Genomic DNA, 19,079 nt, shown 5'->3' with positions numbered 1-19,079 from the left:
CAGGAGTTTGGGATTAACATATACACACTACTATGTATAAATTAGCCAACAAGGACCTACTGTATAGGACAGGGAACTCTACTCAATCTTCTGTAATAACCTATATGGGAAAAGAATCTGAAAAAAAGAATGAATATATGTATATGTATAACTGAATCACTTTGCTGTACACCTGAAACACAACATTGTAAATCAACTATACTCCAATAAATTTTTTTTTAAAGAAAGACACTATTTGGCTGACAATTCCCAGAGAGAGGGACTCCAATAGGTGCTGAGCTTTCAGCAGTTGAGGTAATAAGAACCTCAGTCCTCATCCGGGAAATCTGGGCAGCTTACCCTGGCACCCATCACACTCTCCATTTCCTTGTCCTTCAGCATTTACAACGATGACATGTTTCTCCCATGTTGCATGCAGTTGATGATTGTGTCTGTGTTTTGTTTTGTTGGCTATTATGAAGGAGTGGTGTATTTGCATAAAGAGAGCATGTGTTGACAAGAAATAGATCTATTGCTTTAAATTCATCTTGCAAGTGGTTTTCATCGAAATAGCAGGAAACTAATGTCGTTTTAAAACTTTATTAAAATCATCTGGATATACTCAGCCTAATAAAAACAGAGTACACGGCTGCTGGACTTCCTGTAGCTTTAGATACGGAGCAAGAAGAGGCTTAAGTGATATCCTACATTTGAAATTGTGTAGAAAGATATGTTATTGGCCTAAGAAAATATGTCCCTTATGAAGCAGATTCACAGCTAGCATCCCTGCTCCATTTCTGTTTGCATGACTTTTTAGTGTCTCTGGCATTCAGTCCTACTTGGCCTCTTCGTTCTCTGTGTGTTTATATACATCAGTGCTGTTTTACTGAGGCTGCTGCCTTGTCTTGTTCAGTATGAGACATTTCACTTCTCCACTTAAGAAAGGTCAATTCTGAAGTGAACCTTTAGAAAGAGCTGTATCACCCTAAGCTTCAGAATCATTTCGATTTTCTCTTCCAAAGAGGCAAGTTGACCCTTCATCATAATTGAGTCCTATTTAATCTAGCTATTTTCATGGTTGATTACAAATGGGAACTCTGGTCGGGATGGGGCAACCATGTTTAATGAGGTCACTCAGGTGGCCAGGCCACTTTCTAGGGCCTCGTGCTCTTTTACTAACTTTTGGCAAAAAAGCGTCAAATAACTTGCGCCCTGTTGTTGAGTTATTTTAGAAAAAATGCCACCAGCGTTCATTAAGGATGTAAATGCCTATAAATTCACATAAACACATGCCTTCCCCCTATCCAAATCCATCATGCAACCGCGATTGCATTTGATTCTAGGGCTTAGAAATGCAAAGGAAAACACTGAACGCTGTGAGGTAAAACTCTTCTGCAATGGGGAACTAGGATGAAGTCTTGAATAGCATTACTCCAGCCAACATACACAAGCTTAACATTACATTTTGAACCTATGGCCATGTGCATTAAAGATGAACATTTTGCCTGTGAAAAATTAATGTCCCAGAGCCCTCGCAACCACTGTTTCTTTGTGAAATGGAGTATGCAAAATGTCTTTTCAAAAGGCAACCTTTTGGTGAATAGATTGCTTCTCCTCTTTCGGTTTGTGCTACTAGTTGGAAAGGCCCCTAAAGGAGCATTAAACAAATGAGCCAGTAGTTCTAAAAGAGCCTGAGACCAGAGTCACAGAAACCTGGAGATGGATGGAACCAGAGAGCAAGACCAGTTTTCGTCCTTGTGTGAAAAAAATAAAATGTCTCTTTCTCCTCTTTCATTTTCTTGATCTTTTAAAAATGTAAAGGCTCTGCTTTTTTTGTTGGTTAACAGGTCGAGATTTAAACAAAGAAGGCTCCTTGGGAAGGCCCAAGTAAGAAGCACCAAGCTGCAGAGGACAGAGCTGGCCTGGGAGCTCCGTGAGTTATCAGGTAAGTGTTATGTCTGGAGTAGAAACCAAGATAACCAAGCCTCGAGGGGCCTTGGATCAATTTAATTTTGATAAATGACCAGTTTGGTAAATATTATTTACATTACTCCACAAGTCAGGTCTGTTTCTGTTCCATTCAAGTTTGAACAACCCACATCGTCGGCCGTGGAAATAGCTTCTCAAGTAATCCCCACGGCCCAGCTTTCCCCACTGTTAACTCACAATTAGAAGGATAATTAGTAATGAGGGTGCTTGGCTTTTGAACTAAAAATGAAAACATGAACAAACAGCTCAGTAATCGAGATTTGAAGCAATTCTTGAACCACGAGGCCTCCATATTCCCAACAGTCTACAAAGGTGGTGGTATTACTTTAAAATGTTTGTATCTGCTTTAAAAAAATGACATTCTTAAATATTACAGGATTTAAAAAGAAAAAAAAATTTCAAGCATAGTCCTAGCCCTTTAACACGCTATTTTTATTTATCTGCATTTTCCTCCGCTCTTTATCTATATGTTATACGTTTATTGAGTCATTCACTCCTTCGTTCTGCAAGTGTTTATTAAGCACTTAATATGTATCAGTTAGTGGTTTAGGCCAGAGATCAACAGATATTTTCTGTATTGAGCCACACAGTAATAAATTTAGGTTTTGAGGGCCACCCAGTCTCTGTCACAACTACTCAAGTCAGGTGTTGTAGGGCAAAAGTGGCCAAAGACAGTGTGTGAACAAATAGGTCTGGTGGTGTTCCGATAAAACTTTATTTACAAAACAGGCAGTAAGTCGGATTTGGCCAGCTGGCCACAGTTTGCCAAACTCTGCCATAAGACGATGGTGTCCAAGAGACCAACAAAATAGACAAAGTCCCATTGAACAAACACTGTAATTGGGGGAGGCAAATAATAAATAGCAAACAAATGCTTTCAGTGAATAAATGGTACAGTGAAGGAAACCATCCCATATTTTAGTTAATCCTTCTTCCGTTTTGTGGATTTAGCTAAATCTTATTGATGAGCATGCAAATGAAGGAAACAAAGAAATCAAGGTGTCCATCTGATAATAAACTTTTTCTAAATCCTTTGTTTCTGCTTTGGGCAGACAGGAATTTTAGGTTAGGAATAATGCACGGGTAAGGAAGGTGAACGTAAAGAGTGTTTGCCTTGCGGTAAGAAACTTTTTTTAGCTTTAGGCACCCAGCTTTCTGGGTAGCACTGAAAATCAGGGTCTAGAAGTCTAGATTGTTCAGAATAAAGGGAACAGACAAATGGGAACGTCGTACTTCCTGCTCAGGGCCTGTGTTTTGCCACCAGGCAGCAGCCCCTCACGATTTAGTCGATTAAGGAACAAGATAGCTCAAGAAGGATGCTCCCATTCAAATCCATCAAACACTTACTGTAATTAGCACAGTGCATGCAAAGCACAGTACATGACCCTACATTATAGGGAGGATATACTGATGAATATGACAAATCCCCTTCTTCCCAGGTGGAGACGGGCACCTGAGGGATAGGACAGATTCAGGACCAAGGTATCAAGTGATAGTGTATATGGGAGGTCAGCCCTTACTCCCCTCATGTTCAGCATAGAGGAGAGGCTTTAAACCCCATGCCCCAGGAAGGGAATGCATAGGAAATATGTATTCCATTTTCTTTCAGAAATATTTTCTCCTCCTTTGTTCTTCCCCTTGGGAAGAACAGTAACCTCTCTGGTGGATGGGATTGGAGAAGCATGGGGTACAGCGTTCTCTGTATTCTTTTTTCAGATACTGGTCATGACAAACATATATTAGGGTTTCTATGTGCCAGACACCAACACTTTCATTTCTTTACTCCTTACAACAGTCCTATGAGGTAGTACTTTTTCATTCCCATCTTCTGGATGAGGAGACTAAGTCATAGAAACTCTGAGAGACTTGCATGGCTACTTGGCTTTTGAATGGACAGCCAGGTTTACTCACTCAAACGAACTCCAGGATCCCTGCTCTCAATTTCTCTGCTCTGTGGTTCCCCGGAGGAGCGCGAGTGTTCTGTTTACTTCTTCCATGATGTAAGCATCTCTGAGTCAGGGCGAGGTCCCAGCCTTGCTCAAACCCTCTGTGTCTGTGATGGAGGGCACAAGAGCATTTTTGCTGTGCAGATATGCAGGTTTCCTTGAGTTAGGTGCACTGATCACTAGATTTGGCAGAAGTGAGCAGAAAAGCCAATCATGTTCTTGAATTCAGCAATATAAAGCTGATGTTTTCACCTCTCTTGGTTTAACTCCTGCATCTGTTTTCTCAAAATTTGGTGCCCAACTTAGAGGAAGAAGGATGATTAATTCTCATCCCAGACTCACAACCTAAGTATGAATACTAGCAGTAGTAAAAAGTAACCAAAAACAATTATGATATAGCAGGCATTGTGCTCAGTGCTTTAGATATGTGTCATCTTTTTGTATCGTCACCACAATCCCAAACAAGTAGGTACTCCATGTTACGGAAGAGAAAAGAGGGATTAAATTTTAGGTTGTCAAATAGGTTTCTAATGAATGAAAGGGTGATTAGTATTTTATTGGCTATATGACATATTAATAGGCAAACCCAACACTTGATTGCAGTGGGCTTTGACATTAACATCAAATAATTCTGCTCTTCACAGAGTCACTCACAATAGTTGATGTTTAATATTGTCTGAGAGCACTCAGAGGTCAAAATAATTCAGCAGCACTGGTCAAGAAATAGCAGAATGAGGGTAGGTTAAGACAATTCACTTGATAACCTCTTTCATCTGTCTACTTCTTCCCACCATTTTTGCCATGGTCCTAGACAAGCCACCATCCTTTCTCACTTGTGCTACCAAAGAGTCCTCATATTGTCAACCACATATATTCTTGTCCGTGTCAAATGTCTTCTCCATATGCACAAGCATGGCCTTACTACAGGTCATTCTCCTGCATAGGACATCTAATGTTTTCCAGTTTTTCTTAGAATGAAGACCAAAGTTCTCAACACATCCTTCAAAACTCTGTAAAGTTTGGCCCCCAGCTTCCTCTCCAGTCCCATCTCCTCCATCTCGCATGTTTTCACTCCAGCCACACTGGTCTGGTTCAGTTCCTTGGCTATCCCATACTCCTTCCTGACCTAATTTGTTGTTGTTGTTGTTCTCTCTTACTGAAACATCCTTCCCTAACCTGGCTTTCACATCCATAAACAAACGTATCCTTCATGTTTCAACTTAAATGTTGTTTCCTCTGAATTTCTTCCCTGGCAGCCCAGAGTATTAGGTCTCCCTGTTAGAGGTCCTTAAGCTATCCTGTCCCTATACTTCTAGGACTGATCTCAGTTTATGTTCATTTGGTTTTTGTAGTTACTCTTTTTTTGTCTGACTTCATCTAAACTAAAGCTTCGTGGGGGCACGGTCCAAGTCTGTCTTTCTCACTGCTCTGTTCTCAGTGCCAAGCACGGTGCCTGGCACATACTCACCCGGTATATGTTGTTGAATCGATGTCACCTAATATGTGCAGCCTGTGTCCTGTCCAGCTCCAAGGGCACTATACACATAGACAATGATATCATTGGTACTGCCTGGCAATGTACACACGGCAGCCCTCTACTGAATGGAAGAATGAATAAATGAATAAGTAAATGGATGAGTAAATGAAACCTTTGGTACAGAATTGCCTTACTGAAGAAAGCTATGTTTAATGTCCAGTATTTCCTAAAAACCATAAAATCCCACGTGGTTTATATATGCCTTGCATATATGTCACACTGAAGCAGTTATTTTGGCATTTTATGTGTTACAAATGAGATCTCTTTTGCCCTTATTGGAATTCTGCGTACACTTTTTCATAATCTTGAACTTGGTCCACAACCCTCCAGGTGCCCATATAAAGTCCCACTTGGGCTTTTTAGTGGTACAGGGACCTCATTTTTGACTTGCAGGTGAGAAAGCGCTGACGCTGCATTCCATTTGTGAGTTGAAGTACATTTTTAATATAGTATTTTTATTCATTGGGGCCCCTGAGTAATATCTGCAATGTATTATAATATGTTGGTAAAATATACACAATCATCAGGGGAAGAAAAGAGTGTCATCCAAAAGAAGGTTATAGGTCACGGTGCTGAGAGCCAGATTACCTGGCACGGGGGACTCCTGATAACTCAGTGTCTGTTAGAAATAATAAATCTGAGCCGTGTTGCCCATATCCAAATCTTGCCACACATTTACATTCTGTTTGTGACTCCAGGCTTCCCTCCAGCAGAAATTGAGCCATGGTTATTACTGATGCCATTTATTAATAAACTTTAAAAGGCTAGCAGCTTAAAAAACAAAATGGGAATTTGGGTTGGGTGAATCATGATTTCTTAGGACCAAGAATTGCTACTTCACCCCCAATACTGCCATCATTTCACCTTGTAATTCACATCCCTGCATTCCCCAGAGGCTCTAAGCTCCACATGTCTTGAATTTGTTTTAGGATCCAACTTACCCACACCTGCCTTGCACATACAGAGTTTGCAGGTCTTGATATTCATGGGATGACTGAATGAAATTATTAAACCAAATGGTTTCATTAAACCAGACTTACTTAAAATTCCACACTGCTTCAAAAACATCACTTCATTGGCTTTTCAAACTAAGAACAGAACGTCAGCTTGGGCAAGTTTCTCACTGGGACTTAACCCATGAGATGGTAGATGCCTTGGTGCCTCACCCGGAATGCCTTCAGGAGTGAAGGACTTACTCTCTGAACCACTGGGAGTGCAGCCAGAAGGCAACCCTTGGTTGTTTGGCCCGCTTTGGGAAAAGACTACTGAGGAGAGCCGCCTCGCTCTTCCGGGGGCGTCCTCGGCCAATAGCTGGTCAACTCCAGCTTGTAAAGGCTGGGCCCCCTTCCTCCCCTTTGGAGGCCAGTCCTGCAGAGCCGCCTCAGCTCCAGAACTTCCCATGGGGTCAGCCGAGGCCTTTGCTGAGGATACATCCCAACGTCTCCCTCTACCCCATCCTCCTTGCGTTCCACTCCCGTTCACAGGTGTTGATCTCAAGACCACTCTAATAAACCTCCTCAGCACTAGTTTGTCGCAGAGTTAGCTTCCCACAGAGCACAACCTACAACCCATGCCTGTAAGTTTCAAAGAATTAAATACAAAGGAATCAATTCAAGGACTTTCCCCCACCATTAGAGCAATCTCATAACAAATGACATTATCTTCTGAGAAAGTGACTGGGTCTTGGTAGCAGCTGCAGCAGAGGGCTGGATTCACACTATTCATAGAACAGAAACACTCTCATAGCTTGGAGTAACCGGCAGTGTGGTCCTTCAATGCATGGGAATGCTGCTCCCAAAACAACACTAGGAATTTAGGAAATTATGGTGGTGGAACAAATATACAGTTAAGGGCAGTGTCAGAGTTCTTGCATTTTTTAATTGACCTCCAGAAAACTATTTTTCTTTAATGCCTGGTAGTTGTTTTTTCATATCTAATTCTCCAAAATGTGCACTAACAAGAAAACACTTGAAGAAATTTCCAAGATCTAGAGGATCAAAAAATCTTACATTTTCCCTAATAACTATTATAAGAAATATAATTCTTGACGATACTCTAGTATAATTATATTTAATAATATAACTATTGACGAGGCTCTTGCCTAGGGGTCAGCAAACTACAGATTGTCGGAGAAACCCAGCCCACCATGGGCAGAATTTGGCCACATCCATTCATTAAGAGATTGTCTCTGTTTGCTTTCACGCTACAATGGCAGAGTTGAGTAGTTGGGACAGAAACCGCGTGGCCCACGAAATCTAATATTTTTTTATAATTTGGCTCTTCGCAGAAAGACTGCTGACTTCTGCTCTCATGTAGTAACATTTAGTGATCCTAATGTAGTATTAAATGAAATAAGAAAATGTTGTTGAAGAAAAGTAACACTATGTGTACACACACACACACACACACACATACACACACACACACAGAGTTATCTCTGGTCATTGAGATTAGAGGTGAATTTTTGTATTTTCTTCTTTTGGCTTTTTTGTATTTTCCACAGGAAACATGCATTGTTCTTTTTTGTTTGTTTGTTTGCGGTACGTGGGCCTCTCACTGTTGTGGCCTCTCCCGTTGCGGAGCACAGGCTCCGGATGCGCAGGCTCAGCGGCCATGGCTCACGGGCCTAGCTGTTCCGCGGCATGTGGGATCTTCCCGGACCGGGGCACGAACCCGTGTACCCTGCATTGGCAGGTGGACTCTCAACCACTGCGCCACCAGGGAAGCCCGTACATTGTTTTTTTAATAAGAGAAATAATAAATGCTATTCAGTGTGTGATTTGTGCTTTTTCTTCAAAACCATTTAGAATTTTATTAGCTAGCTGTCTATAAAAAATAAAGTTATTTGTCTAAAGTCCAGTTAGAAAGCAGCTCTGAATGTTTGTGTACTGAAGGATTTGTTTCATAATACTACTCCATGTCTAAGGAAAATATGTAAACAATGCAATGTAGAGAAGCTTGTCCAGCTACTGGATTAAGCATCCAGTTGGCCTTGAGAAGCTTAAAAAAGAAAAACCCACCACCAACAACCCTGGGTTATTTTGTGACAGCTGGCTCCATTTGGTAAGCTTATACACATTGTGCTAAGAAATATGGTTTATTCACCTTCTGGTTTGTAATGCTTTTTAAGTTCTCCCATCAATTTTCTTCTGTATTTCAAGAAGAAAATACCAAAAAAAGCTTCTATTTTCCAAAACCAGGCCATCTCTGGACTATAAAAATAACACAGTGGTCCTTACAGTAATATAGCTCACCATTTTAAAGCAATTTTCTTAATAAATAACAGGGCTCAAGTTCAGTGCTATTTATCAGCATCCTCTTAACAAACAGATGAGAAATACTCTCTCAGCCTATTTTCAGGTGAGGAAACTGATCCTCAGGCAGGTTGAGTAGGTGGCCAAAGGCTCACCAGCCTAACACATGGCTTAGCCAAAAGTCCAGAGGTCAAGCCACCTCTCTCTGACTCTAGAATTCTGAGTCCTTGCTAACAAAGCTGTGTGGTCTTCTGACCATCTGCATGTTCCAAAACATCATATAACCCCAGAACCCATCTCCATGGAAACACATAGTTGGCACTCAAAAAATATCTGTAGAATGACCAAAAGACTGTGCTCTTTAGTCCATTAAATAAGGACTAGCACAAGGAAGTAGGAGTTGTAGCATTAAGAAGTATTGGGAGGACTTCCCTGGTGGCACAGTGGTTAAGAATCCACCTGCCAGTGCAGGAGACACAGGTTTGAGCCCTGGTCTGGGAAGATCCCACATGTCACGGGGCAACTAAGCCCATGCGCCACAACTACTGAGCCTGTGCTCTAGAGCCCGCGAGCCATAACTACTGAAGCCCTCACGCCTAGAGCTGGCTCCGCAACAAGAGAAGCCACCGCAATGAGATGCCCACGCACCGCAACGAAGAGTAGCCCCTGCTCACCACAACTAGAGAAAGCCTGCGTGCAGCAATGAAGACCCAATGCAGCCAAAAAAAATAGAACAAAATAAACCATTAAAAATATGTATATATTAAAATATATATATATATAAATTTAAAAAGTATTGGGAGATCATGATTTTCATTTATCAAATTATTTGGGGACAGTATTTTCAGAGTTGGTATAAAGAACTAGCAGACTACTTCTGTGCAATAGTAGAACACTTCTTATTGGAAATAATTTCAGGAAACTATTTTTGTATAAACATGTTATAAGTCCAAATTGATTTCTTTATTCAAATATTAAATTTTGTATAGAAGTCATATTTGCTTAACGTGATATGATATTACATATCAGTGTTACATAGAAAAATATCAGAATATGATTTATATTTTCATTTTCTTCCACTCATAGGCATTTTTAGAGTACTGTGTCTTTGCTCACTGGCAACCTGGGGCTTTTGTTTATTTATTTTTTAACTATTTGAATTAAAGCAAGTATTTATTATATTTCTAGGCCTGTGTGGTGCTGAAGAACCTGTATATTCATAATGCATCCTTTCCTGTTACGAAAAACAGAATGGATCTTTGAGATTTTGAAATTAATATCACTTAGTCACCCCAAAAGAGAAGTCAATTATTGCCAAATCTGTTTTCTAAATAAAATTATGCATTTTGCATCCTTCTATTATGTACTAATATTGATATAAAGAGAAAATAAAATCTGGGTTTGAAACTAATATTTAAAAGTGGACAATTTCCCCTCAAGTTGTGGCAGTTTGCCACAATATATAGTAATATATTACTATATATTAATTAGTGAATATATAATATATTAATTGATGACTATATAGTAATTGGTCAATTAAAATAGAATATAGTATTTTTAAACCCTTAAAAATGCCACCAAAGTACGTACTTTATCATCTCCATTTGACAGAAGAGAGACCTAAGGTTCAGAGAAACCAAGAAACTTACCCAAGATCACACAGCCAATAAAAGAGTAAAGTTGGGCTGTGAATTCAAGCGTATAAGGCTCTAGGGCAGAGTTTCTCAACCTCAGCACTATTGACTTTTGGACTGGATAATCCTTTGTCATAGGGAGCTGTCCTGGGCACTGTAAGATATTTAGCAGCATCCTTGGCCTCCACTCATTAGATGCCAGCAGCACCTCCCTCCCAACAAGTTGTAACCACCCAAAATATCTCCAGACATTGTCACATTTCCCCTGGGGAGGCAAAATCACCCCTGGTTTAGAAACACTGCCCTAAAGCTCCTGTCTTAAGTGCTGTGCTTTTCTGCCTGCCTTTCAATTTAGGTCAAGATCACCCTTCCAGAATGGGCCCCTAGCAAGCTTGTCATAGTCTGTGCATGTCTGGACCTCAGCCAATTTAGTTTCTCCCTCATTTTACATAGGAAGGAAATGCCAGGTGCCCACAATCTGGAGTGGTTTGGGATATGTACCCAAAGCTAAAATTAATTTAAAAAAATAATGAATCCCCCTGTTCTCATTACCAGAAATTTGAGCCAGAACTGGATCCATGTGCTTGGGGATGAGGTTGTAAAAAAGGGACAGGAATAGGAAGACTTATTGAAGCTCAGAGTACTCATTATTTCACTTAGAATTAATTTGATGAAGAACTAGAATAAGAATTGCAAAGTCATCAAAGATGATGGCTTTTCCTTTATGACCCTTGGCACCAGAACAAAGAGCCTATTTTTGTGGGTTTTGGGGTTTCTAGCATAAAGGGAATAAAATGTTTAGGTAATGTTTGGATGGTTTAGAGACTGTATGTACATTAGTGATAGGTCAATTAATATCTGCACAGTTCAAAGAGGCAATTATTTTAATTTATAAGTCACTTCAGAGGTAGAGCGCTGCCATCCATTTATGTAGTTTTTACGAATAAGAGTGCTCATTGTTATGCGTTTGTGTCTGTGCATTTCTGCCCGTGTCATTCTATCTGGCCTGAATTTTCCGACCAGATCACATACCTCTGTGATTATGTATTTGTCTCTAGAGCACTGCCACATACATAAAGCATTGTATCTGCAATCTGACCCTTGGCCGAGACCACCCTCTTTTCCGAGTTTTTACTGTGCTAAGAGGTACCACCACGCACATTGTTGCTTCCAGAAAAGGACTTCTTACGTTACCCTCTAAATGGCAGAGTCTGGGAGCTAAGCCTCCCCGGGGGTGGGGAGGGGGTAGGGGCGGGGGTGCTTACAAAGCCTCTTGGTAATCATTCAAAAAGGAGAGAGGGCCAAAGTGATTTCTGGGCATGGTGGGCTTATCGGACACTTTGACAGTTGATGAGAAGTTCCCAAGTGGCAACACAGAGACTTCCTTTAAAACCATGTCATAAGCATCCCTTTATTTTGTCTTGTTTTTTACGATTACTGAGTGACAACAAAGTACCAAGCATAGTGCTCAGTTCTAGAGGAATAAGAGTATGTAAGACAGATACAGTCTGATGGGGGAGGCAAACTAGGAAGCTGGGCTAAGAGAATAGTCTGACGTTTGGGATAATGGGTAAAGTGTAAGGTACTGGAGAAGGTGTGGTGGTTGGAGAAGCTTCCAGAAGGAAGTAACCTCTCCTTCAGAGCTGAAAGATGAATATGTATTAGTCCAGTGAACTGCGGCGGGGAATGTTCCAGGCAGAGGGGTGCGAAATGGAGAAAAGGCCCAAAGGCAAGAGAGAACATGGTAATTTCAGGAAACCAAACTAAAAATGGCTGGTGTCTGGAAAGGAAGAAAAGTGAGGGGCAAGCAATGAAGCTCGAGATGTGAGCTCAGATAGGATTGCAAAATATTTTCCTAGTCATGTTAAAGAGTTGACTTTACCTAAGGGCATTGGCATGTAATGGTAATGCTTTAAGCTGGGGAATGATATGGTCAGATTAAGAAAACCAACAGGAGGAGACAGGAATGGCTTGGGAAGAGTAGAGGGGTTTGATAGTACGTCAGGGAAGATAGTACATCAGCAAGCCCAAGAACTGGAAAGAAGAAACTTATAGATGATGTTTAATGGAAATAAGAGAATTTAGTGAAGACTAAAAAAGATCTAGGTAATAATAAATTCACTTGATAACCCTTCCTATTGTGTATACTCCTTCACTTTTAACTCTGCATACTTCTATGGCAAAAAAAAAAAAAGACAATTATATAATTTATATGCCTTCGGTTTCATTAATAAAAAATTACAAGTATTTATTGAGCATTTCTTACATGTCTGGCATTATTCTAGGTACTGAAGAAGGTACTGCAGACCAGAGATCATCTCTACCTTCAGCAAGTTTCATTTTAGTGATGGAGACAGACAGTAACAGGAAATCAAACGAGTTATTCAGACAGCAGTCAGTGCTGTGAAGATGAGGAATTATAAGGTCATGTAAACGGTCATGCCCGGTAGAAAGAAAGGACTCTGAGAAGGTGATATTTCCTTTGAGACCAGAGCAAAGAGGAGCCAGCTCTGAGAACGCCAGTGGAGCAGGCATCCCAGTGGAGGGACCATTACTGGCCCTGAGATGGAAGTGATCACAACCTTCTGGGGAAGCAGAAAGCCAGTGGACGCACAGCACGGAGGGCCTTGGGAGCCATGGTAAGGTGCTTGGATACTATTCTGAGGGCAGTTTAGACCTTGGAATCAGTCTCTTTTTTAATTTAATTAATTGTATTGAAGTATAGTTGATTTACAATGTTGTGTTAATTTCTGCTGTACAGCAAAGTGATTCAGTTACATATATATACACATATATATGAGAAAGAATATATATACTTATACATTGTTACATACATATATTCTTTTTCATATTGTGTTCCATTATGGTTTATCACGGGATATTGAATATAGTCCCCTGTACTATTCAGTAAGACCTTGTTGTTTATCCATTCTATATATAACAGTTTGCATCTGCTAATCCCAAACTCCCAATTCATCCCTCCCCTCCCCTCCCCTCCCCTCCCCTCCCCTCCCCTCTTCTCTCCTTCTCCCTCGGTAGCCACCAGTCTGTTCTCTATGTCTGTGAGTATGTTTCTGTTTTGTAGCTAAGTTCATTTGTGTCATATTTTATATTCCATGTATAAGTGATAACATATGATATTTGTTTTCTCTTTCTGACTTATTTCACTTAGTTTAATAATCCCTAAGTCCATCCATGTTGCTGCAGATGGCATTATTTCATTCTTTTTTATGGCCGAGTAGTATTCTATAATGTGTGTGTGTGTGTGTGTGTGTGTGTGTACCACATCTTCTTTATCCATTCATCTGTCATTGGACATTTAGGTTGTTTCCATGTCTTGGCTTTTGTAAATAGTGCTGCTATGAACGTTGGGGTACATGTATCTTTTCAAATTAGAATTTTGTCCAGATATGTGCCCAGGAGTGGGATCGCTGGATCATATGGTAGTTCTGTTTTCAGTTTTTTAAGAAACCTCCATACTGCTTTCCATCAGGGCTGCACCAATTTACATTTCCACCAACAGTGTAGGAATGTTGCCTTTTCTTGGAGTCAGTCCCTTTTATGACTGGACATTGTTAAATCCATTCCAGTGTTTGGAATAAATAGTCCTTCTTGGAACTGTGGCCCATCCAGGATTCACTGATGAAAATGTTTTATTACGAGATGTCTACTTTCTACCTTGGGATGATATCCCTTTCAGTGCAATGCACTTTGTGGAGAAAACAGATCAGATAGCCTAGGCAGAGCCTTCCCTGGTGCAATGATTATTTATGTCCAAAGATCAGGCTGCTGGACACTGACCAATTGTCAAGCCCTTTCTTGAAGGAAGAACAAAACAATACTGCACACGTTCCCATTGCCCCACTTAGAGAGAACACATCCCACGTGAGTGGGATTTTTGCTCTGTGCTGGCCAGCTGCCTCGTCAATAATTAATTCAGTTCCTTAATCACAGGAAAAGTGTTTGGGAAGCTGAAGTAATGAGGAGAGGATGATCCTCAGGGACGTGTGTGCTCCGAGGACTCCCTACGCATTGCCCGCTTTCCTCCTGCCCCAGCACAGAATGATGGCAGAGGAGCGAATTTACCAGCAGACAGATGTGGATGTGTATGCTCACAGGGTTCCTCTCCCTACAGGTTCTGTGGCCTCGCTTTCCCGGCTCTGTAGAATGGAAATAACACTTGGCTCATAGGACTATGATGATAGGAAATTCTTTAGTCTTCGTAGAGTAGATTTTTTCTTGTTTACATGGCGGCTTTGCTTCATTTGGGCTCCACTTTTTTTTAAAAGCCGAATATCAGGCTTTATAGCCTGCCAACAAAGCATTGATATTTCTTTTGCAGCCACCATCTTTGACTGGAAATGAGAGCAGAATGTTATTAACTTGACTTCATTTTATCATCACCAAAGGGTGGCAGTTAATCAACGTGCTATTTATAAAGAAAACCTTGAGATTCTCTTTCTGATGAAAGACTTACCTAAAGGCTATGGCTTGTTATTGAAGTCGTATCAGTGCCTAGTAAAATTTAAAAATACAAAACAAGATGAGGGTTGGAGCGAGTTAAGGAGGAGAGGGAGGATTCTGGGAGAAGTTAAATTATGTTTGGCTCACATCCCTAACAAGTTACGTCATATTGTAATGAAAAGCTTCGCATGGTATTAAAAAACTTTTGTGAATGTACCATTAAATTATTTTTTGTATTCTGATGGCATCATTTCAATCACATTAAAATGGAGAACGTTTGCTGCTGTGACAGATATGATAATAGCTTTCTGCTGTGAACGGCGTTCAACTTTTCAAAGAGTTGTTTTTTGGGAGGGGGTACACTTCAGCATAATACTTTCCATCTTTTCCTTCTAAAGTTATGTTTAATGGCAGCTAATCTCAGTAAACAGAGGCAATGGGAGGCCATGTGATGTTGAAAGAACTATAGAAAAGGACTTGCTTTGTAATTAACTGCTAACACTTCATGAATGGAAATATAGTTGCACAGATGACATCTGGGCTCTGGAATTAGACCGAGATTCCACTCCCAGTTCTAACCCTTACAGCTGTATGACCTCAGGACAAGTTAAATATTATCTCTAAGCCTCAGTTTCCTTATCTGTAAAATGGAGATAATAACAATAGTATTTGCCTGATAGGTTGTAATTAAATTTAAATCTATAAGCCTCATAACAAGACTTAAAATGGTACCTGGTACATAGTAAGAGCTCAAAAAACATTAACCATTGTTAACATTAATTAACTGTGTTATTCTTAGCAGGTTGCTTTAGTAACCCAGATTTTAAGTTTCTCACTTGTAAAATAGAGGATTTGAGGTAGCATCAATGTTTCCCAAATTTAATCATTCGAACACAGCCTTCATAGTTTTTGCCGTTTTGGGAGAAAATATCCATGAAATGTAGCCCTGAAAAGAATAAAGCCATACACACATATATTCAGTATATCTGTGTAAATCTGTAAATTGAAAACAAATCTGTAATTTAATATAGGTGCATTGGTTTTGATTTAATAGCACAAGGTATCATAATACCCATCTTTCCAGTGTGATATTGTAGAAGGTGTCGTCACTGAAGGCTTGACCCATTTATGAGCACATCAGGGCATCATATCTGTACCAAATGGATTACCAGTACCTTCTATATTTTAGGCTTATCTAGAGCAATAATACCTTGTTATCTTTTTGTTTCGGATATGCATTAAGATAGACACATGTGAAACCGATAAGTACAGTGGCTGAGAGCACAGACCTGGGAGCCAGACAGCCTAGGTTCAAATCCCACTTCTGCTGTTTGCTATCGTTGCGATGATGGGCAAGACATTTAACATCCCTGTGCTCAGATTCCTCATCTGTAACATCAAAATAATAAGAACATTTACTTCTGACTGTTACTGTGATATCTTAGGTAATAATGGAAAGTGCTTAGAACAGTGCCTGGTACCAGCATCTAGTTAACGAACTTTGCCTACCAACATAGGCAAAGGTCGCACTTCAACAAACACTGTCTTGGATCACCTTTATTTTGCACTGTGGTTCTGACGTCTTTAAGGGTCCTCACACTTGGAGTAGACCCCTCATGCCTCTGGCTCAGATTTTTCCTTCTATAAAATTATTATAGTACTGTCTCCTTCTAGGTACTTCCTAAAAATTGGTAAGGTCTAGGATGGGTAATGGGTTTGTATTTGAATAGTTTTAAATCCCCCAACACTTGACAGTAGAAGATCCTGTTGTTAACTGGCGACCTGTGATTCTTTATCCTGAACAGAGGATCAATGTAAGAACCAAATGTTGGTTGGTGACTCTCCACTGCTTAAGCAAAACCACAAGGGAAAAGAAAGCCATTTCTCTCACTATGGCTTTTCTGCCAACAACATTGAAGAAAATGAAACATGACATGAATTCCATATGTCCAAATATATTACTATTCCATTTGGTTGTAAAAATATGTTTACTATTCCATTTGGTTGTAAAAATATGTCTCTCTGGCCTACCGTATGTTTTTTTAACATCTTTATTGGAGTATAATTGTTTTATGATGTTTGTGTTAGTTTCTGCTGTATAACAAAGTGAATCAGCTATACGTATACATATATCCCCATATCTCCTCCCTCTTGCGTCTCCTCCCACCCTCCCTATCCCCTCTAGGTGGTCACAAAGCACCGAGCTGATCTCCCTGTGCTATGCGGCTGCTTCCCACTATCTATCTCTTTTACATTTGGTAGTGTATATATGTCCATGCCAGTTTCTCACTTCATCCCAGCTTACCCTTTCCCCCTCCCCATGTCCTCAAGTCCATTCTCTATGTCTGTGTCTTTATTCCTGTCCTGCCCCTAGGTTCTTCAGAACAATTTTTTTTTCTTTTTTAGATTCCATATACATGTGTTAGCATACGGTATTTGTTTTTCTCTTTCTGACTTACTTCACTCTGTATGACAGACTCTAGGTCCATCACCTCACTACAAATAACTCAGTTTCATTTCTTTTTATGGCTGAGTCATATTCCATTGTATCTAGGTGCCACATCTTCTTTATCCATTCATCTGTCGATGGACACTTAGGTTGCTTCCATGTCCTGGCTGTTGTAAATAGTGCTGCAGTGAACACTGTGGTACCTGACTCTTTGAATTATGGTTTTCTCAGGGTATATTGGCCTACCATATTTGAAACCCGAATCATTTATATCTCAGCCTCAAATCCTTCCTCTGAATCTTCACAGACATGCAACATGATGACATCCAAAATAAACATGATTCATTGAAAAATGTGAGATTTCTGTCTAAAAAGAAGCTCCACGAGGATAAGGGAGCCTCTGTGCTCAGAGATTGGAAGTAAAATATGCAGATGGGGTTAGTGTGGCAAATAGATCCAGCCTTTTGGATGTAGCGGGAGAGAAACTCAAGGGGACAAAATCAATGTTTAAATTACTCAAGTAGAATTATTGTGTGTTTAAGTATTATGTCTCAGATGAGAAAGGTTTTGTAAATCACAGTGAACTGGTAATTACGCTCTCAGATACACTACAGCCAGTTTTAAATAAGCCACAAGAGCCCCTGTACCTTTCAGCTTGAAGGCACTCAAGTTTCCTCTGGGTAACAGACAAGTTCTTGTGTCAGAACTGTAAGCACGTGGACAAATCGAAAATAAGGCAGCAAAATGGGATGATAAGGAGGGAAGCCAAAGAGCAGGGCATGTTGTTTTATCCACATTGATTTTGTGTGGTTTGGAAGAGATGATCCCAAGTCGAGAGAATATGTATGGTTTGGGTTTCACTTTGTCTGTTACCCAGCTGACTACCTCTGGGACAAGAATTCCCTCTTCAGAGATTACTCCTTCTCCAGAATCCATTTATAGGTTTCCAAGAGTGAATAGACCATGGTTTGTGGTTATGGTCTGTCTGTTGCTAACAATATTTGGTAATTTTTTAGATAGGAAAGTCATAGTATACAGTATATGTTGCTAAATTAAAACCCATCCACGGGCTTCCCTGGTGGCGCAGTGGCTGAGAGTCCGCCTGCCGATGCAGGGGACGCGGGTTCGTGACCGGTCCGGGGAAGATCCCACGTGCCGCGGAGCGGCTGGGCCCGTGAGCCATGGCCGCTGAGCCTGTGCATCCGGAGCCTGTGCTCCGCAACGGGAGAGGCCACAATAGTGAGAGGCCCGCATACTGCAAAAACAAAACAAACAAACAAACAAACAAAAAACCATCCACTAAATTTGACATCATACTGGGCTTTGACTCATATCCGGGGTATGTAACAGCCTCCTTCAGTACCTGTTTTGGAAACCAAATCTATCTATAGACCTAGGTCAGATTATTAACTAGGATGAGATGTATCTTTCAGTCTTACTGCATCATCTTTTCACCAGTTTCCTTTCTGAGATGACCTCCTCCTTTGCTTCCGCCCACCCTGCCGAGGCCTGGGCAGGTGAGACAGTGAAGGATTCTCTGCAGGCACCAGGTTCTTGACTGATTCTGGTTCTTCAGAGACACCCTCACCACCTTGCTAATAAAATTCCTGTTTTGCTTAACTTAGGCAAAGTCTATTCTGTCTCTTCTACCCAAACGAGCCCATCTAATATGATACTAACCAAAATGTCGTATGTATACATACATATATAATATACATTACTAAATATATTACATAATATATAATATACATTACTAAATATACCATATGTGTGTGTGTGTTTATGTGTGTGTATAGTTGAGGACTTACCATGCTAGGCACCATTCTA

General features: G+C 40.4%; 1 protein-coding gene across 9 annotated transcripts in view; it reads left to right on the top strand.

The window, feature by feature from the left end:
* Positions 1-19,079, top strand: part of ADAMTS9 (ADAM metallopeptidase with thrombospondin type 1 motif 9) — an 813,664-nt gene that overhangs the window by 417,782 nt on the left and 376,803 nt on the right. For all 9 annotated transcript variants that reach the window (XR_013830124.1, XR_013830125.1, XR_013830126.1 and 6 more), the window contains 2 exons: positions 1,827-1,924; positions 12,625-12,978. The gene's annotated coding sequence lies outside the window, so the exon portion shown is untranslated. The remainder of the gene's footprint in view (positions 1-1,826; positions 1,925-12,624; positions 12,979-19,079) is intronic.

This window comes from Stenella coeruleoalba (assembly GCF_951394435.1).
Source record: "Stenella coeruleoalba genome assembly, chromosome: 10".
Lineage (NCBI taxonomy): Eukaryota > Metazoa > Chordata > Mammalia > Artiodactyla > Delphinidae > Stenella > Stenella coeruleoalba.
This window is presented reverse-complemented; position numbering and strand designations above follow the sequence as displayed.